The sequence below is a fragment of the Panthera onca genome, chromosome C2, assembly GCF_046562875.1.
Source record: "Panthera onca isolate mPanOnc1 chromosome C2, mPanOnc1 haplotype 2, whole genome shotgun sequence".
Classification (NCBI taxonomy): domain Eukaryota; kingdom Metazoa; phylum Chordata; class Mammalia; order Carnivora; family Felidae; genus Panthera; species Panthera onca.
This window is the reverse complement of record NC_138347.1, coordinates 83812266-83837406: the sequence shown is the minus strand read 5'-3', so window position 1 is coordinate 83837406 and position 25141 is coordinate 83812266. Positions and strand designations below refer to the sequence as shown.

Genomic DNA, 25141 nt, shown 5'->3' with positions numbered 1-25141 from the left:
TTCAAAAGTAAGCAAGGCCCTAAAGCCCCCTCCCAAGATAAGGAGCCCAAGACCCCAGCTAATTTATACTAGCTCTTGGAGCTTGCCCTTAGCCACTTCCCCTCCTCTGACAGTTACCTCTGCCTCACTATAATGTTAAAGTCTCTGCCCTAGCAGGAGCCCAAGCTTCATTAACACACCATACCTTTCGTGTTTTCTAAGCTTGCGCAAACTTTACAGACAATGAGAAAGCTCCCCTTTCTGAATATTCATTCTAAACCCTAAATAAAAGGAAACTGCTCACCCCTGCTCAGGGAGTTATGGCTTTGGAAGTTATTCCCCTGATCTCTTTAATTGCTGCAAATAAAGTTTACTTGGTGTAACAACCCTCCTCTCCCGCCACCCCCCCCCCCCCCCCCCCCCCCGCCCACCAGTGTAGTGTCTACCTGTAATTCACCAAGGAGCAAACTCAAAAGAGTTCAGTTACAGTCACCCTCCTCAGTTCAGGGTACTTAGGAAGTCTTCAAATCCAAATGCCCCATCCTCAGAAGCACCATTTACATAAACTATAACCAAACCCCACTGGTAGTACTGATCTGATGAGGGCAAGATTAGGAAAGATGAACTCTGTTGCAGTACCCAGCTTTGTAACCAAGCCAATGTGAGTTTGCTCCTTGTTGAGTCAAACTGCATCAGGTTGAGTTGTGACACAAAGAAAACTTTATCTGTAGCTAATAAGGAGGTCTAACTGCACAAGCAAGGGTGGATGGGTTCCTTTTATTCAGTGTTAGGATGAATATGTAGATAAGGAAGTCTTGTCACCGTGTATAGGGGCAGGCATAAGGTCACACATGCACCTTAAGGAAACATGCCTATGTGCATATTCATTGTATGTTCATTGTGTGTTATGTAAATGAGGCTTGTGCGCCTCCTTGGGCAGAGATTTCAGTATTATAATGAAATAGAGGTAGTTGCTGGTCATTCTACAGGTCACTCCATGGTCCATCTGCACAGGTGCAAATCAGTGGTTAAAGCTCAAACTGGTCTAAGTGGCTTCTGCAGGCTGCAGGTTTTGTCACAGGAGTCACTATTGCTGGAGGGGCAATTTTGACTTCCATTTGCCTGTGTTCAGAGATTAGTTAGAAGGAAGAGCTTAAGGATAACTATGGGAGAAAGTTTGGGGGGCACAAGCAGGTGGGCAGTAAAGGTCAGGTCTTAGGGTCTAGCTGGTGACAGCTTCTCTTTTATAACAAAAGAACACGTGAACTTCCCCGAATTGAACATAGTCACTAGGCAAGCTTGCCCAACCAAAAGCAAAAGCACTTTCAGGGTCTAAATTCATTAATTACAACTAAATGTTGTAATTACAACTAGATGTTGCCCCAACCCTGACCTTGCTGATTAAAAAACTCACACAAATTATCAATGCCAGCTCTTTTGGTCTGCACAGTCACAGAATCTGAAGGAGGCTCCAGGCTCCAGGCCAAACGTGGGGCTCACACTCATGAGCTGTGAGGCCATGACCAGAGCCTAAGTCCGACGCTTAATCGACTGAGCCCCCGCCAGTGCTCCTGGTTTGCACAATCTTAAAGCTTGTCTAGATAAAGCATATCTTCTAGCTTCTGTATTCCAAGTGCAGGGGAGGAGACTGCAGAGAAACCCACAGGCCTGCCTGACCTGGAGAAAGAAAATGCTGGGCCTTACAGGAAACAAAAGATCCCGATAATGCATGTGAGCTCAGTAACCATCCACAGCAGAACGCTGTGCCTGCAGCTTCCTTTGTGTGCCCGTGTTCCAGCTCAGGCACCAGGCCACAGGCTGCAAACTCCAGGGCTACCCCCACGTGGGGCCAGGTTCATTGTGTAACCTCGGGCAACCCTCACTGCACTCTGATTTGGTGACTTCATCTGCAAACCGGGGGTGAATGTCCATGTATTGTTACCGAGGGGATATAAAAATTACAGATGGCTTCAGGAAATAGGAAACAAGAAAGACCATGAGAGAGAACAGGACAAAGAACTGCTTAGAGGGAAATAGGCAAATATTTGGAATATAACTTGGGTTTGTGTTTGGACTGGAGACAGATTTATATCTTCTTAAAAAAAAAAAAGTTTATTTATTTATTTTGAGAGAGAGCAGGGGAGGGGCTGAAAGAGAGTGAGAGAGAATCCCGAGCAGGCTCCATGCTGCCAGCGCAGAGCCCGATGTGTGTCTCGAACCCACAAACTGTGAAATCATGACCTGAGCCAAAATCAAGAGTCAGACGGTTAACCGCAACTGACTGAGCCACCCAGGTGCCCCTATATCCTCTTTTTTAATAGGTGGGGAGTGGTCAGAAGGATGAAAAAGAGAATAGGAGAATAAAGGAATATTGAGAAGCAGGTGGTAGACCCCACCCCAAGTCTGGGAGCTATGCTTCACAACTATTCAAAACATATTTCTTCACAAACGAGTTCCCTTTAATATTTTCTGGACTAAGCCGGTTTACTACAGTCACCTCTCCTTTATTGCCTCACCCCTGCTGGTAACTCATTTCCTTGTTGAGTCTACTTTCTGATCCTAAAATATATGCAAAACCAACCATACCCATTGAAGTTGTAATTAAGGTGATCGAGGTGTGCATTTTAATTTACACTAAACTACAATTTCCAGTATTTCGATTCATCCTGTTAGTATTTGAGTACTCTCTATGTAAGTACTTATGTCAGAGAAATGAATAAAATACTGCGCCAAAGATGGCCAACGGGACTAAAACAAGCTTTGGTCTCTAGCTTAGAGACCACTCCTCCGGGTTCTTCCTTTGTTTGCTGCGCTCACGAAAACCCCCACACTTATGGAAGCTGACAGCTGTAAATTACCCTCCCCACTTGCATTCGGCGCTCAGATCTTTGGAGAAACAGTCTCCTCTGAGTCCCCTGGTGTTAAATAAATCTCTCATACACCAAGATCTCTGAGTGCCGCTTGGTTTTTCCACCAGCATTCCAGCCTGGTTCCGTAACATTTATACTAGGCACAAAGGAGAATAATAAAGTAGGAGTGTCTTCTACCTTGAAGTATTGAAAACAACCAGTTGGATTCAATCCTAAATGACAGAAAACTGGCACCTCAGTCATGTTCAGATGGCCCATCACCTGGAACTGGGTGATCCCAATGGCAGTCCAAATGGAGGGTCCCTGAGAGCAGAGATCAGTGGTGGTGGGATCAGTCACAGGATTTCAGAAGAGGCTGAGGATCAACAGGATTTAGGTGGTCACAGGAGGAGGCACAATCGTTGCTTCAGGTGTCAAAGATAAATTGAGACCTTAGTTAAAGTGGTGGAAACATTTTATCGAGTAGCTCCTATCAGTTGGGGAAAGAGCTGAGCCCACCTCAATTTGTGCAGAGCGGACTGGCATTTTCAAAGGGAGACTGAGAGAGTAGGGAGGGGGTGTGGGCAGGGGCCCAATAGAGGCAGGGAAATGAGAACTTTCAAGAAGTGGGTGTCAGTGTAATCATGGTTAGCCCAGCTGTATCTGCTGGCTGGCAATCATGAAGTTAGGATCCTGTCCTCCCACAGAGACTGGCAGACAGAAGAGGTCCAGTCCTTTCTGATGATTACATTTCAGAGGAATGGCTTTTGGGTCCTTGAGAAAGACACTCCCAGGTTGTAGGAGATATGTATACATTTCAAAGGAACAGAGGAAAAATACACAACTGTAAGCTTATTTTAGTAAACGCTTCAAGAAAGAGGTGTATCAGGGCTCTATCTTCAGGTCTTGGTTACGACAAACGATGCATTCCTTGAGTTTTTTCAGATAGGAACTCAAAAGGAGGCTGGGTCATCACAGGGATGCAAACTTGGGCTTCCAGAAGTCATGGTAGGTCAAGTCTTAGTGCAAGGGTTTGGATGGAGTCATTATTTGTGGAAAGTTTGCTTCACCCAAAGAAAGAATTGCAGTATGGTTAATATTTGAGACACAGGCATGTTATTTGAAAGCAGGGAGATGGAGAACTTTGCAAATGAGGCAGAGGAGTCAGTGTGTGCTAAGGGCAGCAAGAAGTCACAGGAGTTTCTGTTTTTGCTTCTAATGATAACTCCTGATGAGGGAGTATAAGGCAAGGGGACAGGCCGCACCACTACTCCGCCCCCACCCCCAGGGGGGATATGTGTGATATTCTTCAGGCACTCCTGGCTGCGCAAGAACAAAGGAAAGGGGAAAAACAAATGCTACTGATAGAGATCATAGTCCTGCAGGACCTGATCCATCTATTTACAAATATTTTAGTAAATCACAAGAAAAAGGCAATCTTGTCAATAGCCTAATCTCCAGAAACCTATAGACTCTGTTTCCTGGAGCCCCAGTATCACCCCTCCATAGTGATATGGGAAACAAAGGCAGAAGGAAATGGCAAATAGAACTAAATTTCCTTATAACCTGCAGCCCATTGGCAAATACTTGAGGCAGGTAGAGTAAAACCTTTCTCCAGAACTCCCTACTGTCTTAATGCTAATGCTTTGCTAGAGGGAAAACCTTAGCTTGACACTATCAAGGCCTCCAGTATCCTGTGAGTCTTCTTTAGAATATGGAAGTCTCATTGGAAACTTACCCTGGACTTTACCTCCCCCATCTCCTAGTATGTAACCAGTCTCTCCTCGTGGTCCCAGAGCAGCTCTTTCTGCCCAAGGATCCTGTCCCCGTGCTTTAATAAAATCACCTGTTTGCACCAAAACAACTTCAAAGATTCTTTCTTGGCCATCAGCTGCAGACCTTGTGAGCCCCACTATCACCCCAAAAAACCTCACCATATGTATTAGGCTTTATGTGAAAGGGGTTAATGCAGCAGTGGTATGCAGGGCAGAAGCAGGGACAGTGGAGATTGGACCCTGGCTCCATCAGGGCCTCATACTGAAGCAGGATAAGGTGAGGAGAGCCTCGTCTGGGGTGATGGAGGTGGGGAGGGAAGTCAGGGGTCAGGAGACCCTTTGGAGAAAAACACACCCAGCAGTACCTGAGGAGTGGCCTAGGATGGGAGGAGTTGGGGGTGAGGTGAATTCTAGTTTCCAGAATTACTGACAACTGAGGGGAAACTGGCTTCCTGACTTAGGGGTGAGGAGGGAGCATATGTGGGCTTGGGCTGGTGTTGAGCATGAGGTGCTGGAGAGGCAGCAGGTATAGCAGTCCAATGGGGACCTGAGATAGCCGGGACTGCAGATCGGGGGAGCACTCTGAGTGCAAGGAAGATGGCTGTGGGAGAGCTGTGGGCCCCCAGGGTGAGAGAGGAGCAGAGAGGTCTGGGGGAGAGCAAACTCAGGGGAAGGAGAGAGGGAGGAGGCACAGAGAAAGGAAGCATCTCATTTTACTGGATGCATGCATGGGTTTTCCTGGATGCATGTGTGTATGCGTTGCATGCGTTTTAGTGGATGCATGTATGTATGCGTGCATGCATGTATTTATGTGGCCTCTCAATTTATGTGCACAGGTTTGAATTCAAGGACTAGATAATACCTTTTGATGAATAAAAGAGAATACTGTACAAATTCTGTAAAACTTCAGATAGTTATTTCTTCTAAAAAGGAACTATTTTAAAGGGCTGGTTCATTGCAAATTGAGATGGGGTAACAAATGAGCAGAGGGCGATCACCAGAAGGCAGGACAGACAAGGCCCGTGGTGGCGCTCTGAGCGGGAAGAGAGCCATGGGGCAAAGAGTGGGTGCCATGCTGGGAGCCAGGAGGTTAGAGATGGGGGTGGATGGAGCAGAGGAGTCATCTTCCAGGAGGAGCAACAGGGAATCCGAGACCCAGAGGCTGAGGAATGTGAGCCAGAGAAAGCCAGGGGGTTCGAATTCAAAATGAATCCCTTTTTGCGTCTATCTGTATGTTTCTTGACCGCTGTTTCTGGCCATTGTTGTAATATATTATCAACATCTAATTTTAGAGGAACTATATTTCTAAATCTTACCTAGTAGACACATAATACTCAGAAGTCTCAGGAGCCCTTATGTCATCAAGTATATACCATTTTGTTCACGTGACCGCTCACACACTCAAGGCAACTTCTCAGTGGGAGAGTCGTTTAAGGGGCTTCACCTACAACTGCATTTCCTCTGAAATTTCGAATTCCAGTCTGCTCACTCTGTAGTCCATTCTTTGACCGCAGCCTCTTAATATTCACCTGGAATCCTCTGCCCACCCCTTGCCTGCTCCCTAACACTCCACCCCACCCAGCAATCTCCTGACCTTCCTTCTCGCCCGCCTCCCTGTCTCAGATGCAGAATCACCTGGCACCTTTGCCCTCCTCTCTCTGTTCCTGTCCTTCCACCCCAACAACCCCAGACCTCGGGTGCCTCCTGTCTTCCCTACTTCCCCAACACCTGTGGCTGCCGGAGATGTGGACGGCGTTGCCACAATGGCAGTATCTAGCTGTGGGCAGAGGGCTTCATGCTGTGTGACCAGCCTCCACTTCTCCTGGACCTTCTCCCTCTCCTGTCCCCTCATCAGCCATGCTCAATCTTCCCCCTCTTCCGAGGCCTGTGTCCTTCACTCTTTGCTGATGGCTTCACCTCCTACCTCAGAAGAAGACATCACACGCACTGTCCCTTCTCATCCCCATGTGTGCCTCCTATTCACGGCTCCATAGGCTGGCCCACCTTCTCCAGTCCCTCCATAAAGCACACTGACTGTCAGAGAGACACAAGCGAGACACTCATTTAGGGCATAAAACTTAAGTGGGCACCAAAAAGCTCAGTAATCAAAATAAATACTATTGTAAAGCAATGCTTTTTTAAAATCAAAATTAATGCACAAAACCCATGATAAACCAAATTTCAAAATTTTAAATAGAGATAGGATCTAACCCTGCACTTATTCAACCCTGCCTCACTCCCCTCATGCTAATTCTATATCCTGCTGGATATAGGTGCTAAATGTTGCTAACTGGAAATCACCTGGATTCTGCATTCACATATACATACTGGAACCAAAGTTTCACAAATAAATATTTATACTTACTATATGGCAATCTACATTTTCACTTTTTAAGAAAATTCTGATAGAACCCACTAAATGGATTCCATGAACCATCAAATGGAGGCCTGCAATTTGAAGAAACCAAAACCACCAGTAGAGGGCACCAAAGTTCTCTCCGATGGTAAAGGCATCCTCTTCCTTTCGGATCATTGCCAAAACAAAAACCAACCCCAAACTTCCTCAAAGGAGGTGATGTCATCCAAAGAGAAGACTAGAGGACTATAAGTAGGAGATACTATATGATTATTAGAAAAAAAACCAAGTCATTTAAATTTTTCAAAAAAAAATTTTTTTTAATGCTAAGTCATTCAATCATTCCATTCTGACTCTACGTTCCTCTTTGTTAGGGAAATAAAGCATTATAATGAGGGGTGCCTGGGTGGCTCAGTCTGGCTCTTGGTTTCACCTTAGGTCATGATCTCAAGGTTGCTGGGTTCAAGCCCCGCATTGGGCTCTACTCTGACAGTGCAGAGCCTACTTGGGATTCTTTCTCTATCTCTCCACCCCTCCCCCACTCATGCTGTCTCTGTCTCTCTCTAAATATATAAATAAACTTAAAAAATAAAATTTAAATTTTAAAAAAATTAATATTTAATTTTTTTTTTTTTTGAGAAGCAGAAAGAGCATAAGCAGGGGAGAGGCAGAGAGAGATGAAGACACAAAATCTCAGGCAGGCTCTAGGCTCTGAGGTGCCAGCACAGAACCTGACATGGGGCTCCAACCCACAGACTGTGAGATCATGACCTGAGCTGAAGTCTAGTGCTTAACCAACTGAGCCACCCAGATGCCTCCCAAAAAGGTTTTTTTAAGCACTATAATAAAACCTGCACTCCTAATGTCTCTAAATCCCCTCTATGGAAATACACTCATATTTTAGGTCTCTTATTTCAGCGTGAATAGTTTCATATGAATTAGGAAATAATACTGGTATTTTCATCAAAACTCAACCTAGTTTTTGTGGTTTTTTTGCATCTGGCATCCATGAAATACAGCCAGATCAACACTAAACCATTCTGCACACCTAGAAAACTGATTTGAGAATTAACACAACAATCTTCACAACCTGAACCACAGAATTCAGCAGGTATGCAGCACAAAGAGGTGAACTGGGAGAGAGAGAAGCCACGGAGGACAGGGAGCTATTTTTGCTTGCAGAGAGAGGACAGAGATGGGGCGGGGGGGCGGGGGGGAGGAGGGTTAGAATATGGGAAAAGCACCCCCCACCAAAAGCAGCTGGAGAGTAAGTGGAAAAGTGGAAACAGCCATCATGGGGACTGAACAAAAAAGGGAGAAAGGAGAAAGGAGAGGATTTAAATTCAATTAAGACTCTATAAACAGGGGAGCACAGAGTCTGAAATTTTGCAGCTCAATACCTGGCAGTGCTCTGGTGGGAAGGGCAAATCCCCAGGAGCAGAGTGAGGTCCAGCAGTCCTCAGGCCACACGGGGAGAGGCAGTGCCCCTCCTGGGAGTACACTTGGTACAGGCTGGTCAATATCCACAGAACAATCAGTGTGATTCATCACATCAATAAAACAAAGGACAAGAACCATATGATCCTCTCAATAGATACAGAGAAACATTTGACAAAATACAGCATCCTTTCTTGATAAAAACCCTCAAGAAAGTAGGGATAGAAGGAGCATACCTCGAGATCATAAAAGCCATATATGAAAGACCCAACGCAAGTATCATCCTCAATGGGGAAAAACTGAGAGCTTTCCCCCTAAGGTCAGGAACAAGACAGGGATGTCCACTCTTGCCACTGTTATTCAACATAGTATTGGAAGTTTTAGCCTCTGCAATCAGACAACACAAAGAAATAAAAGGCATGCAAATAGGCCAGGAGGAGGTCAAACTTTCACTCTTCGCAGACATGATACTCTATATGGAAAACCCATAGGGTTTTGGGTTTTAAGGTGAAACCAAGAGCCAGACTGAGCCACCCAGGCACCCCTCATTATAATGCTTTATTTCCCTAACAAAGAGGAATGTAGAGTCAGAATGAAATGATTGAATGACTTAGCATTAAAAAAAAAAACCATTTTTTGAAAAATTTAAATGACTTAGTTTTTTTTCCTAATAATCATATAGTATCTCCTACTTATAGTCCTCTATGACATCACCTCCTTTGAGGAACTTTGGGGTTGGTTTTTGTTTTGGCAATGATCCGAAAGGAAGAGGATGCCTTTACCGTCGGAGAGAACTTTGGTGCCCTCTACTGGTGGTTTTGGTTTCTTCAAATTGCAGGCCTCCATTTGATGGTTCATGGAATCCATTTAGTGGGTTCTATCAGAATTTTCTTAAAAAGTGAAAATGTAGATTGCCATATAGTAAGTATAAATATTTATTTGTGAACCATAAAATTCCTAGGAATAAATCTAACCAAAGAGGTGAAAAATCTGTACACTGAAAACTACAGAAAGCTTATGAAAGAAATTGAAGAAGACACAAAAAAATGGAAAAAGATTCCATGTTCCTGGATAGGAAGAACAAATATTGTTAAAATGTCAATACTGTCCAAAGCACTCTACATATTCAATGCAATCCCTATCAAAATAACACCAGCATTCTTCACAGAGCTAGAACAAACAATCCTAAAATTTGTATATGGAACCAGAAAAGACTTCGAATAGCCAAAGCAGTCTTGAAAAAAAAAAAAAAAAAACAACAACAAAGCAGGAGGCATCACAATCCCGGACTTCAAGCTATACTACAAAGCTGTAATCATCAAGACAGTATGGTACTGGCACAAAAACAGACACTCAGATCAATGGAACGGAATAGAGAACCCAGAAATGGACCCACAAATGTATGGCCAACTAATCTTTGACAAAGCAGGAAAGAATATCCAATGGAAAAAAGACAGTCTTTCTAGCAAGTGGTGCTGGGAAAACTGGACAGCGACATGCAGAAAAATGAACCTGGAACACTTTCTTACACCATACACAAAAATAAACTCAAAATGGATGAAAGGCCTCAATGTAAGACAGGAAGCCATCAAAATCCTTTAGAAGAAAGCAGGCAAAAACTTCTTTGATCTTGGCTGCAGCAACTTCTTACTCAACACGTCTCCGGAAGCAAGGGAAACAAAAGCAAAAATGAACTACTGGGACCTCATCAAAATAAAAATCTTTTGCACAGTGAAGAAGGCAATCAGCAAAACTAAAAGGCAACCAACAGAATGGGAGAAGATATTTGCAAATGACATATCAGATAAAGGGTTAGTATCCAAAATCTATAAAGAACTTATCAAACTCAACACCCAAAAAACAAATAATCCAATTAGAAAATGAGCTAAAGACATGAATAGACACTTCTCCAAAGAAGACATCCAGACAGCCAACTGACACCCGAAAAAAATGCTCCACATCACTCATCATCAGGGAAACACAAATCAAAACCACCATGAGACATCATCTCACACCTGTCAGAATGGCTAACATTAACAACTCAGGCAACAACAAATGTTTGCAAGGATGTGGATCAGGAGGATCTCCTTTGCACAGCTGATGGGAATGCAAACTGGTGCAGCCACTCTGGAAAACAGGGAGGTTCCTCAAAAAACTAAAACTAGAACTATCCTATGACCCTCCAATTGCACTACTAGGTATTTATCCAAGGGATACAGGTGTGCTGTTTCGAAGGGGCACATGCACCCCAGTGTTTGTAGCAACACTATCAACAATAGCCAAAGTATGGAAAGAGCCCAATGTCCATCGGTGTATGAATAGATAAAGAAGATGTGGTATATATATATAATATGTATAATTAATATAATATATATATAATAACATATATAATATATATATGTTGTATATATACATATATATGTATATATATGTTATATATATATATAATATGTATAATATATAATATGGTATATATATATAATATATATATTATATATATATATAATGGAGTATTACTCGGCAATCAAAAAGAATTAAATGTCGTCATTTGCAATTATGTGGACGGAACTAGAGGGTATTATGCCAAATGAAATTAGTCAGAGAAAGAGAAATATCATATGACTTCACTCATATGAGGATTTTAAGATACAAAACAGGTGAACATAAGAGCAGGGAAGCAAAAATAATATAAAAACAGGGAGAGAGCAAAACATAAGAGACTCTTAAATATGGAGAACAAACAGAGGGTTACTGGAGAGGTTGTGGGATGGAGCATGGGTTAAATGGGTAAGGGGCATTAAGGAATATACTCCTGAAATCACTGTGGCACTATATGCTAAATAACTTGGATGTAAATTAAAAAAAATTTTTTTAATCAATCTGATATTCAAAACACTTCAAATCATCAGTATTAAACATGAAAGTGGCAGGTTCAAAAGTTAGGAACATAAACTGATGAGGATCGCCTAGGAAGCCACAGTAAACCTCAATTTTACTGCTTTGTATCTTTTATTTTTAATCTTGCAGCGCCAAAGTAGAACAATTCTTGACTCTTGTTCAAGGATGGCAAAAGAAAGATACAATTACCTCTAAATTATTTATGCTACCTCAATTTCTACATTCTAAGTACTTTCCCCTGGCTTCTTCTGGTGATCTGTTCCTCAGTAAACAAATTTGTGTGAATCTGTTTTCCCTACTCTTAGTCCTCAGACCTCTTGAGGACAGAGACCATGTCCTGCTCATCTCCAGTTCCCTTGCAGAACCTCCCACAATGCCTGGCACAGAGCAAATATGTATTAACTGCCAATCAAGTTGAGTTTTTGCTTAAAGCATCCCACACTCATCAAATGTTCAAACTTTCATTCCAAGAAGATGAAGCAACACAATGGCCCTGGTGTACTGCTCCCGTGATGCCATCGAGGCCCAACACAGACACTGGAGGCACTCTAACGCCTTTCCTAAAGCTCTTGCCTCTGCCCCTGTGTTTGGCACCATTCAGCATTCTCCCTCAGTTCCAGGACCTTGGCGGGCGGATGAAACCATTGTAGGTACACCCAGAACTGGAAGATGAAGGGAACTGATGGCACACAGCAGTTCTCATCCCCAGGCCATTCTCAGAATCCATCTTGTTCCTTTCTCTCCTCCTCTGCACTGGGGAAGTCTCCCCCACCCCCTGACCCTAGTGATCATCTCCTTCCACATCAATGCACAAGGGCATCTCTCATGTGCTCATCTACCTCTCATTAGGGGCCTCACAGGGATGGGGACAGTCTTGGAGGCAGGCCCTGCTCTCTGGGCCCTTCCTTGGCCCAGGAGAGCTGATAGGGTGAGCCTCACTGGGGGAAGGATTCGGGGAGAGGATTGGGGGTGGGAGTGAGGTTGGCACAGGTTTTCCCTCCATGCTGCCAATGCTCAGACAGCCCCTGTGACAGTGACTCAGTACCACTCCCTGACAGTGGACCGCTCAGCATTCCCTCTCCCCTCCCCACCTGCAGATCTGACACCTGCTCCACACTCCCAGGGCCCTATGGGGTTCTGTGCAAGTTCCAAGGGGCTGCCTCTCACTCCACCTCCTCCTCCTACTCAGGAGGGCGTATCCAAATTGAGTGAATGAGTGACATTTGTGGAGGGACGATCTTGAATGCTGTCTGGTTACCACTTTTATTTTATTTTATTTTATTTTATTTTATTTTATTTTACTTTATTTTACTTTACTTTAGAGAGAGAGAGAGCATGCATGAGTGGGGAAGGGGGCAAAGGGAGGGAGAGAGAGAGAGAGAGAGGGAGAGAGAATCTCAAGCAGGCTACATGCTCAGCATGGAGCTAACTCGTGACTCAATCCCACAACTCTGGGATCATGACATGTGCCAAAATCAAGTGTCAGACACTCAACCAACTGAGCCACCCAGGTGCCCCTCACTTATATTTTAAAAGACAACTCACCAGCCTTGCCAGAGCTGTCTAAAGTGAGCAAAATGACTTGGGTCCTGTGATGGGGTGGTACAGAGGAAAAGAAGAAAAATACAGAGCATGGAAATGTTCAGAAAATAGTTATTGGCTACAATATGGGGGCTACATGCCTGGCCCAGATGCAGTCATTTGTGTTAGAAATTTTGTACTTAATTAAGTTTGATTGTGCTGATATTTAAGAGACAACTAGAATATCATTCTCTGTGTCCATTTTCTTAGTAGTTAATAATTACTAAGTACTCACTGTGGAGGATATGTGGTTCAAATCCCATTCAAAACAATTCCAAATGGCAGTTATAAGTCTGTCTGGAATTTATAGTGGATATTTTTGTTCGTTGGTTGGTTTTGTTTTTTGTTTTTATTTTTCAGCTTCAAGAGTAGACTTCAGTGATTCATCACTTACATACAACACCCAGTGCTCCCCACAAAAAGTGCCCTCCTTATTACCCATCACCCATCTAACCCATTCCAACCCACCTCCTGTTTGTTCTCTATCATTAAGAGTCTTTTATGGTTTATTTCCCTTTCATCTCTTTCCACCCACTTTCCAATATACTCATCTGTTTTGTTTTTTAAATTCCACATGTGAATGAAATCATATGGTATTTGTGTTTCTTTGATTGACTTATATCACTTAGCTTAATACATTCTAGCTCCATCCATGTCATTGCAAATAACAAGATTTCATTCTTTTTGATGGCTGAGTAATATTCTATTTCAGTGTGTGTGTGTGTGTGTGTGTGTGTGTGTGTGTGTCTGTGTGTGTCTGTGTGTGTCTGTGTGTGTCTCTCTGTGTGTGTGTGTGTACATGCCACATCTTCTTTATTCATTCATCAGTTGATGATCTTTTGGGCTGTCTCCATAGTTTGGCTATTGTTGATGCTGGTATAAACATTGGTGGACATGTACCCCTTTGAATCTGTATTTTTGTATCTTTTGGGTAAATACCTAATAATGCAATTGCTGGATCATAGGGTGGTTCTATTTTTAGTTTTTTGAGGAACCTCCATACTGTTGTCTAGAGTGGCTGCACCAGGTTGCATTCCTAGCAAAACAGTGCAAAAGGATTTGCCTTTCTCTGAATCCTCGTCAACACCTGCTATTTCTTGCATTGTTAATTTTAATCATTCTGACAGGTATGAGGTGGTATCTCATTGTGATATTGATTTGTATTTCCCTGACGATGAGTGATGTTGAACGTCTTTTCATGTGTCTGTTAGCCATCTGGATGTCTTCTTTAGAAAAGTACCTATTCATGTCTTCTGCCCATTTCTTAACCGAGATAGTGTATATATTTATTTTGAACCACATAATAACTTTATTTTAATTAATCACACAAACTTCTAGTGTATATTTTTTAAAAATAAACTGTTGGTTAAGTATTTTTTGCACACTGAGATATTATACTAACACTTCTTAAAAGTCAGTAAAGTACAAGTAACATGCAAGTAACCTGAAGCAATATAATTTTTTTAGTCCTGATTGGTCAAATGGTCCAAATCATAATGACAACACCTCACTGATGCTGCAAATTTAGAGCAGAGCAGTGTTAGAAACAGTGAACAGTATCCCGTAGAGGTACACCTCATCATATTGAATACATTTGTTGAGGAGGAAGACCTTCTACCCTATGGTCCTTCTTGCTGGACTTAGAATCACCTTGACACGAGATAGATTAACAGGAGAAAATCCAATTTAATCGGGTCACGGGAGGAATCCACACAGACATGAGATTCCAAAAACAAGGAGGCAACAGGAAGCTTAGAAAAGCTTAGAAGGGGGAGGGTCTGAGGACACAAAGGGGAGAAAGCTCTTTAGCAAGAAGGTGCAAGGAGATGTTTAGAAGAACAGGTTGCTCTATTATGCAGATAGGTTCTTTAAGTAAAGGGAGTCTCTTGTTACTACCTTTCTTCCTTCCTGTTGCAGGCTCTGCCTTCCAGAGTAAATTTAGGCAGTTATGGGGGAGGCAGAGAGCTTTTCCTGCATCTGCTGAGTATTTACGACTTTTAATTCAAAGGAATCTTTATGCCAAAGTGGCACATTTTGGAGCGGCATGCCCTCAGCCCCTACACATTTTCTTGGGAGTCAGAGGATTAATTAGTAGAATAATAGACTACCTTCTGGTCCATAAAGATGAAAATGGGTGTAGAGAAGGCAGCAGGTTCTTCTAAACATTTCTGGAATATTAAACAGTCATGTTTTTCACCCATGAGAATTTTTGTGCTGGATCTACTTTCACTTCTATGTAATTGAGCTGAGAGCACATTGATGATTTCAGCATGTTTTTCTTTATTGAAGCTTATTTAGTTACTTGGATTCTCTTGCTGGGAATGACTGCCAGCACAATTCTCCCCTGTATGTTGAAGCAACGATGGTTTTTCCAATAGTTCCCATCTGTAGTATTCCATGGTATGCCAGGAACCTCTCTCTCACTCAACATCTTGCTGCATTTGGATTGTAGGTGTGCTGCACTGTGACTCTGTCAGGCCAGGTTCCTTAAATCCTAGGCACACACAGGTGAGTGCTTGTTGCAGGCTCCTGTCTCTAACCTGCTTGTCTGTGACCTTGCTGTGCAGACCCTGTCACAGAACTCTGCTGTAAAGTCAGACATTGGCTAGCTACTCTCTTGTCCTTGACTCATCAGTTTCCCTAATGGTCTCTCTTCTTAGAATGTGGAGCTGACCTCCTTATTTTTTTTTTATTTTAATTCCAGTATAGTTAGCATAAAATGTTATATTAGCATCAGGTGTATGATATTGGAGTTGACTGCTTAGCCCACAGTCTAACCTCAGTTGAGTCACTGAATTAGTAAGAACTGAGATTTCTGTGGTGTGCTGTCTTGGCCAATGGCCAAGAAAGAATTCTTGAGATGTTTTCAGTGCAAAAAGGTGGTTTTATTATAGCACGAGGACAGGACCTGTGGGCAGAAAGAGCTGCATTATAACTGTGAGGAGTGATTGATTATGTAAGATTTTCTATCCTATAGAGGGGAGGGTGATGCTAGGGTCCGAGGAAATTAAGTCTATAGGTTTCTGGAGGTTTTTCTATTGATAAGATTGCTTTTTTCTTATAAATCATTGAGACAGTTGCAAACTGATGGAGACTGCTGTCCTGCGTGTCTGTGATCTCTATCAGTTAACCACTTGTTTTTCCCTTTCCTTTGTTCCTGAGCAGCCAGCCAGGAGTGCCTGAGGAATGTCACACATATGCCACCTGGGGGGAGAGGTTGCTGGGTGCTCATTTGTGCTTTGCCCTCAACTTGCCTGTTGTTCCCTCATCACTGGCCAATGTGTAAAAACTTGCTCTCAAGGAATGGAGGGGCGGGGGGGGGGGGGGGGGGGTGGGGGAGGGGGTGGGTTGGGAAGGGTGCTGACTTACAATATTTGTTGATTTCATTGGTGTAAATATTCCTGCCAAGGCCACTTTCAAGCTTCTGAGGTGAAGTCATTAAGTGGTAGTTGAACTGGGAAGAAATATATGCTATTGGCTCTCTTGAGATGGTCCTGACTCCACACCACTGCTTCCTCTTCAGTAAAACAGGAATAATGACTAGAACATATTCTTGCTCACAGAATTATTTTGACTTAATTCAATCATTCATGTTTTTCAATAAGCATTTATGGAGAATCTATGTCAAAGCACTGTGCTAGGTACTGGGGATGAAAGAGCTACTGTCAGGATTGTGGCTCAATTAAAATAATGGACACCAAGAAAAACTCCACCTTTTTTAATCCTTAAAATGCTATACAAATGTAAACTAATTTGAATTTGGTTTAATAACATGGGTTTATGAAGGACTTCAGGTCCTCTGTCCAAAAGGGCTACATCTATGAAGAGCTATTTTATAATTATTAGTATAATAAGATATTGAAGAAAATAGATCTAGAGAAATTGTAATTATTTATTTATATCCTACCCACTTCCAAAAAGCATTTGAAGTAATTTATTATGTAAAAAAAAAAAGTTAGAAATATAAGACTGATATTCTGTAGAAAACTTGAAAGACTCCACCAAAAAATTGCTGGAACTAATACATGAATTCAGCAAAGTCTCAGGATATACAATCAACATGTAGAAATCTGTTGCATTTCTATACACCAAAACAAAACAACAGAAAAAGAAATCAAAGAATTGATCCCATTTGCAACTGCACCAAAAACAAACAATTAGATATCTAGGAATAAACCAAACCAAAGAAATAAAACATCTGTCTGAAAACTATAGAACACTTATGAAAGAAATTGAAGAGGACACAAAGAAATGGAAAGGCATTCTATGATTATGGATTGGAAGAACAAACATTGTTAAATAAAATGTTTATTCTAAACATTCTAAAACTATCCGAAGCAATCTACACATTTAACACAATCCCTATCCAAATACGACCAGCATTTTTCACAGAGCTAAAACAAACACTCCTAAAATTTGTATGGAACCACAAAAGACCCTAAATAGCCAAAGCAATCCTGAAAAAGAAAAACAAAACTGAAGGCATCATGATTCCGGATACCAAGCTATATTAGAAAGCTGTAGTCATCAAGACAGTATGGTACTGGCACAAAAACAGACACATAGATCAATGGAATAGAATAGAGAACCCAGAAAATGACCAACAGCTATATGGTCAACTAATCTTTGACAAAGCAGGAAAGAATACCCAATGGAAAACACACAGTCTCTTCAACAAATAGTGTTGGGAAAACTGGACGGTGACATGTAGAAGAATGAAACTGGACCACTTTCTTACACCATACACAAGAGTAAATTCCAAATGGATGAAAGACCTAAATGTAACATGGGAAACCATCAAAATCCTAGAGGAGAAAACAGGCAGCAACCTCTTTGACCTCACCCACAGCAACTTCTTGCTAGACAAATTGCTGGAGACAAGGGGGGAAAAAAGCAAAAATGAACTATTGGGATTCATCAAGATAGAAAGCTTCTGCACAGCAAAGGAAACAATCAACAAAACTAAAAGGCAACCAACAGAATGAGAGAAGATATTTGCAAATGACATACCAGATAAAGGGTTAGTATCAAAAATCTATAAAGAACTTATCAAACTCAACACCCCCAAAACAAGTAACCTAGTTATGAAATGGCAGAGGACATGAATAGACACTTTTCAAAAGACATCCAGATGGCTAACAGACACATGAAAAGATGCTCAACATTACTCATCATCAGGGAAATACAAATCAAAACCACAATAAGTCATTGCTTCACACCTGTCAGAATGCTAAAATTAACAATACAAGAAACAACAGGTGTTGGTGAGGATGCAGAAAAAGAGGAACCCTCTTGCACTGTTGGTAGGAATGCCAACTGTTGGTGCACTGTTGGCAGGAATGCACCCACTCTAGAGAACAGTATAGAGTTTCCTCAAAAAACTAAAAATAGAAGTATCTTACAATCCAGCAATTGCACTACTAGGTATTTACCCAAAGGATACAAAAATACAGATTTGAAGGGGTACATGTACCCCAATGTTTATAGCAGCATTCTCAACAGTAGCTAAACTATGGAGGGAGCCCATATGTCCATTGGCTGATGAATGGATAAAGAAGGTGTGGTACATATTCAATGGAATATTAATGAGTCATCAAAAAGAATGAAATTTTGACATTTGCAATGACGTGGATGGAGCTAGAGTGTATTATGCTAAGCGAAATAAGTCAGTCAGAGAAAGACAAATATATGATTTCACTCATATGTGGAATTTAAGAAACAAAACAGATGAACTTATGGGAAGTGGGTAAAAAAGAGGAGAGAGGGAAACAAACCACAAAAGACTCTCAACAATAGAGAACAATCTGAGGGTTGACAGAGGGTTGCGGGTGGGGGGATGGGCTAAATGGGTGATGGTCATTAAGGACGGCACTTGTTGGGATGAGCATTGGGTGTTGTATGTAAGGGATGAATCACTGAAGTCTACTCCTGAAACCAATATTGCACTGTTTGTTAACTAAAATTTAAATTAAAAAATTTTTTTTAATGTTTATTTATTTTTGAGAAAGAGAGAGAGACAGAGCACAAACAGGGGAGGAGCGCAGAGAGAGGGAGAAACAGAATCCGAATGAGACTCCAGGCTCTGAGCTGTCAGCACAGAGCCCAATGCGGGGCTCAAACTCATGAACCATGAGATCACAACCTGAGCCAAATCTGGACGCTTAACCAACTGAGCCACACAGGTGCCCCAACTAAAATTTAAATTTAAAAAAAAGAAAAGAAAAAAAGAAATATAAGACCAAGTCCAATGATCACAAAGGCAGAAAATGAGACACAAAAAGAGAAGGGAAGGAACCAATGACAGGAGCAAGTGAGCAAGACTTTCAACAGTGAGCCTCCTAAAAACAGGGAAATGTTTATATTAATCAGTTTTTTAAATTAATGCTTAAAAAATCATTGGTTTCAACATGATCACTGTATGGGTCTGCATTGTCCATGTTGCTATCATTTACAGTTCTAGAATTTATTGTGTAATTACAGAACACCTAATCAAAACAGAAGATGTCAACTAAGAACATCTTCTCCTAAGTCAGAGCCCTCAGGGCCCATTCTGTGCTAATGACAAGGGTTCCCGGAGAGTTGTCTGCCCTGCAGGCCAAATGAATCTCCTGCACCTTCCCCTGGGCTCCTGCATCAAGTCTACACTGTAGCCCAGCAGGACAACCATCTCCTCCATCTGGGCCCCCCCCCAACCACCTCCCTTGCTCCCCATCCAGCCCCTGCCCCAGCAGCGTGGTTCACGCAAGGCCCACATGTGGCCAGAACTCCCAGACTCTGCTCATGTTTCCTTCTTCCTGGAACAGCCCTCTGTCTTCCTGGCCAAGCCCTCACCACTTACAGAGGACAGTTCAGATTTCACCGTCTCCAGGACGTCTCCAGCCCACAATGATTCCCCTTCTCCTTGCTGTCCTGGTGCACTTTCCATTTACACACTGGCTATTTAGCCCCTTGAGGATGTGAATGAATTGACAGTCTTACAAGCGTTGTTTCATTTCTAGCAGAAACGAAAAGCGAGGTGTGATTAGACCAAAGACCACATGGTAAAATATTCTAGAAATAGACATACATTTATAGAATAATTTTAGACTGCGAAGGGGTCATAAAAACAATCTATCCCAGTTCTTCGACACATAATGAAACTGAGACCCTGAGAAAAGAAGTGACCAGCTCGAGGTTCTCCAGTAGGTTAGTTCCAGAATTGAAACACTAGGGAATCTCAGTATTTTATAACACCAGCTTCATTTTGTGTTTCATTTAATAGCCAGCAAATAGAATTTCAGATATGCACCAATACAGGCCCAAAACATCACGATCAGGGAAAAGAACAGTGAAGTCAGTGAGAGTCAGGACATCTCGATTTCCATTCTAACTTTCCAAAGCCTTAGGCCTGTAACAAATCACTTCACAGTTCTGGGCCTTTGTTCTTTCCTCTGTAAAAGATGGGGAAGAGTTGGATGGCCTTTAAGGTTCTAGCTGATTCTATCATTCTATAAACCTATCATCGTTGGCCCAGCCCTGCCTCAGAACTCCTGGGAGAGTGGGCATCTCCCACCTCTGTTCCCTGCTCCAGGCTGTTCCCCTGAGCCCAGGACATACTTGCTCCCTCCTGATCCCTTCCCTTGCTTTTCTCAAAATTCTGCTCAAACTGTGCACACTTAACATAGTCAGCGTCTGCCCCCACTCCCAACAACTAGCTAAATTAGATGTCTCTACAGCTCCTGTAAAATCTTGTGTAAATATCACTATCACCTTCTCACTCTACATTATCATAGTTTTTTTCTCATCTCATCTGTTAGGATAAGAATTTACTAAAGGCTGGGAGTGTGTCTGGTTCATGGTTCTATCTTAAGCACCTATAATTATGCATGGCTCATAGCAGGAAATCAATAATATTTGGTGAATGAATTGTATTATTTTAGAGCAGGAAACAAGATCAAGTCTGTGGTACTGATTCTGGCTGAATTTGTTAAAGAGGTAGCTTGACTGAAGGCTGGGATTGGAACCGAATATTTGAGGATGGTTAGAATATGAGAGATGTGAAAAACAGTGACATAACACTGGTCTCAGTCAAGATTTTATTTAAAAAGTTTTTTTTAACATTTACTTATTCTTGAGATAGAGACAGAGTGTGAGTGGGGGAGGGGCAGAGACAGAGGGAGACACAGAATCCAAAGCAGGCTCCAGGCTCTGAGCTGTCATGTCAACACAGAAGCCTGACACAGGGCTTGAACCCACGAACCGTGAGATCATGACCTGAGGCAAAGTTGGCTGCTTAACCAACCAAGCCACCCAGGTGTCCCTAAGTATCTAACTCTTGATTTCAACTCAGGTCATGATCTCTCCATTTGTGAGTTACAGACTTGCATTGGGCTCTGCTCTGACAGCATGGAGGCTACTTGGGATTCTCTGTCTCCCTCTCTCTCTGTCCCCTCCGCTGCTTGTGTGTGTGCACGCACAAACACACTCTCTCTCTCTCAAAAATAAATAGATAATTAAAAAAAAAAAAAAAAAGGAGTCAGGGCGCCTGGGTGGCTCAGTTGGTTAAGCGTCCAACTTTAGCTCAGGTCAAGATCTCGTGGTTGGTGGGTTCAAGTTCCGAGTTGGGCTCTGTGCTGACAGCTCAGAGCCTGGAGCTTCCTTCAGATTCTGCATCTCCTTCTCTCTCTCTGCCCCTCTCCTGCTCATGCACTGGCACTCTTTCTCTCTCCCAAATATAAATAAACATTAAAAAAAATTTTTTTAATTAAAAATTAAAAGAAGGAGTAAATGAGGATTAAATCATAAATAAAGCACCTAGCACCATGCCTGGCACCTGGTAGATGCTGAAGAAAGGGCCCTAGGGCCTACTCATTTGGATACTTGATCAGATTGGAAAGGAAGGAACCCTTTTGCTTCTAGTGATTATAATTACAGGCTCCTCTGTCCTATAGCTTCTGCTTTTTGTTTCTGGACTGGCTTTGTGCTGATGCATTTATCCAGATGTTTCTTCCTTCTTTGTGCAAGAAGTCACATTGCTGTCACTGCCAGGAATGGCACCCAAGAGTGTGGTCTGTTTCTGGAGGTCATGTTCACTAGACAGATTCTTCATTTGGCTGATGAAGTCACACTTGAAATTCTCATATCAGAGCTCTTACCTACACAACGTCCATGCAACAAAATGATAGAGTTTTTTAAACAAAATGGAAGTGACACCTTCTAGTCTCCCTGTGCAGAATAAATGAGATGAAGCTCCTAGCACAGCACGCGGCTCAGGGTAAGCTTTCACTCATTACTAACTGGTGCCATCAACTGTTTGTTGCTCAAAGATAAGAGGAAAATACCTGAGGTTAGAGCTTCAGACAGGGAAATGGCATACCTCCCTTTAAGTGTTAGAGAGGGTCCTTAAAAAGTTGTGCATAAATTTTTTACCTTTATTTTCTGAAAGGAAAAAAAAATTAGAAGGAACCAAAATATAGTTTTCCTCACTTTAAAACTGTGTGAGAGAGCAGCCTCTGAGCTAGTGATATCTAGTGTGGTCTCATCCCGCCATCTAGTGGACAATTACGGAAAACACAAACTTAGAGGAAAGTAACCTAGTCATGATGTTTCAATTATTTCACTGAAAATGTGTTTTCTAATTTTTTTTTTATGTTCATTTATTTCGGGGAGAGACACAGAGCACGAGTGGGGGAGGGGAATAGAGAGAGGGGGAGACACAGAATCTTAAACAGTCTCCAAGCTCTGAGCTGTCAGCACAGACCCCAACACAGGGCTTGAACTCACGAACCAAGAGATCAGGACCTGAGCTGAAGTCGGACGCTTAACTGACTGAGCCACCCAGGTGCCCCTGAAAATGATCAAGATAATTTAAATTTCCTATCATATTCACTAGTTAAGAGATTTTATTCAATTAGTTAAAGCAAATCGACAGTGTTAGTACTTAAAACATTAAGCCCAAACACTGAATTTCCTGTTGCACAGTGATGAAACAGGTCTGCCTCAGAAACAGAGAATGCTCCCCAGGTCTTACCAGCATGAATTTTCATGCCCCACCATTCTCATTCATCTGGTCCTTCTCTATCAGCACACTTGGTGTTTATTCTGGCATGAGGACTGTGAGTTCCACCAGAGACCAGGGTTATGTCTTCCCTACGGACTGCTGGACAGACACTGGCCAGGATCAGAGTCACTCTGTTCATTTTTCAAGAATGCCACTATCCTTTGCAACCAGGATAAATGCTTGGCAAGGGCCCATGTTCTTGGTTTGTGTGTGTGCATGTGCGTGTGCGTGCGTGTGTATGTGTGTGTGTGTCTGAGTGTGTTTTTCCTCTCCTTTTATTACTAAGGCTGTTCATGACAAACATAACCAGCTTCCTCCCCTGGGTGTTTATGAGTATTTCCTTTTTGTCTAGGATGAAAACAATAGCAGCCTCATCTCCCCCAAAACTCAGTAATGACAGCACACCTGAAGTATCCAGAGTGGTCCTGAGACCCTCTAGTGTGGTTGTAATTATCACTAATAATAATCACAGCATGTGCTATTTTTGAATTCCCAGGTGCTCTATGTTATATGCATTTTTGCTAATCCTCACCCCAACCCTGCAAATAGGTAGTATCACCCCCCATCTTAGAGATAAACTGATGCTCAGAGAAGTTAAGTGGCTTTCCCGAGATCACACAGCTAGTGAGTGAGTGGCAAAGTCAGAACTGCACTCGGTCTCACTGACTCCAAAGCCCCTGCTCCTGCCACTGGGCAGAGGGGTCTTTCCTTTATTCACTCATATGACCTGCCAGATCCTGAGCCCAAAATTTTCGGGTCTCCATAGTGCTGTCACCGCTATAGTACCTAAGACCCCTAGGAGCCCATGGCCAGTGGATCCAGGAGGAAGGGATTAAATATGCAAATGACAAAGATTTGGCAAAACTCATCCTTTGAGCTGCACTTTCGGCCCCCACATTTCCAGCTTTGACTGAAGGACGTTCTCCTTCAGTCAAAGGAAGGCTTGCGGGTCCTGAGAATTCTGAGCTCCTTCCAGGAGCCGCGGGGGATGCTGGGTGAATAGGGTATAGTCACTGCTGCCAAGGGCCCCAGGGCCCAAGGGGGAGATGAGTGAGGGCTCACCCAGAGCAGCTGCGGGCTGTGTCAGAAGAAACTCTCCCTCGAAGGGTCTTGTTGTGAGGGGATTGTTGTGACCCCACCACCTCCACAGCCCCTCTCCTCCTCTGTGTCCCAGAATAGAATGGGATAGAATAGAACACAATAGAATAAAGTAGAATAGAATAATAGCATAGAATAGATCAGATGAGGATATCATACCTGTAAGGGTAATATTGTTCCACAAACAGTTTTCCTTTTAGAAATGTAGTCTGTGTGGACGCGATGTTGGCATCTCTAAGGAGTATGGAAAACTCTGGACTAAACTGAGGGTGTCCTCCACCCTCACCTGGGGTACCCTGTGTGCTGACAGTCCCCAGCAGGGAGGGGGTATCTGGATATTGTCAGCGCTGGGAGGGTCGATTCTCTTTCCAGGCTCAGACAGATCCTTCCTGGAGGCAGGAAATGGCCCAGACGACCCTGAAATAATGCAGTCAATGTGTGGCCAAGTGTGTGAGAGGTCCTCTGTGCCAGCCCTGCGCCAGGCTGAAGACCCCGTCCCCCTGCGGCAGGGCCCCCAGGAGGGAGAGGAAAGCAGCCACCAGTGCCTGGTCATCACTTTACCCCAGGTGCCACTTACTGTGGAATGGCTGGAACTGGCTGTCAGGTCTCCCAGTTCCCACATTGTCCCCCAGCCCTGCCAGCCCCAGGCCCTGAGTGCTCCATGGCTGCCAGAGGCCTCAGAGCCTGGCCTCACCCCTGACCTCCCAGTGGGTGGCTCTTGGGTCCCTGGCCACTACCCTTTACCCCACCCCAGCCCTGCCGGCCTGACTTTGTCTGGGACACTGAGGCCACAGCCCCTGGAGACTCAACCCTTCTGTTCCCATGGTAGGTGGTCAAGGGCAAGTCTTCTCCATTCCTCCCTTACAGCCTTTCAGCAAGACTGCCATTCCTTGTCCTCACTGCCTGCTCTGGGCATAAGGGGATCGTGTTGAATGACCACCCTAAAGAGGAGTCTCTGGGCGTTACTGCAGATGTCCCTGAGTCACATCCGGAGGAAGGCAGTGGAAGCCAGTTTCCCTGAGCCAGTTTCTCCTCTGCCCTCCACATTTCACTCCATATATTGTAATCTCTTGCTGTAAGTTCCCTAAATCTTCATAGCTTAAAACAACAAACATTTATTATCTTATGG

At 43.0% G+C, this 25141-nt stretch overlaps 1 protein-coding gene and 1 long non-coding RNA gene across 3 annotated transcripts in view; both read right to left on the bottom strand.

The window, feature by feature from the left end:
• Positions 1–424: 424 nt before the first annotated feature.
• The window catches only part of KLHL6 (kelch like family member 6), a 98708-nt gene continuing 73991 nt past the window's right edge, over positions 425–25141 (bottom strand). For both annotated transcript variants that reach the window (XR_009612229.3, XR_009612230.3), the window contains exon 9: positions 425–3152. The gene's annotated coding sequence lies outside the window, so the exon portion shown is untranslated. The remainder of the gene's footprint in view (positions 3153–25141) is intronic.
• Positions 15136–16617, bottom strand: LOC144617367 (uncharacterized). Its single transcript, XR_013557769.1, has 2 exons — positions 16245–16617; positions 15136–15783 (listed from the first exon to the last, which is right to left on the bottom strand). It is a non-coding gene; the product is annotated as an uncharacterized LOC144617367 (long non-coding RNA).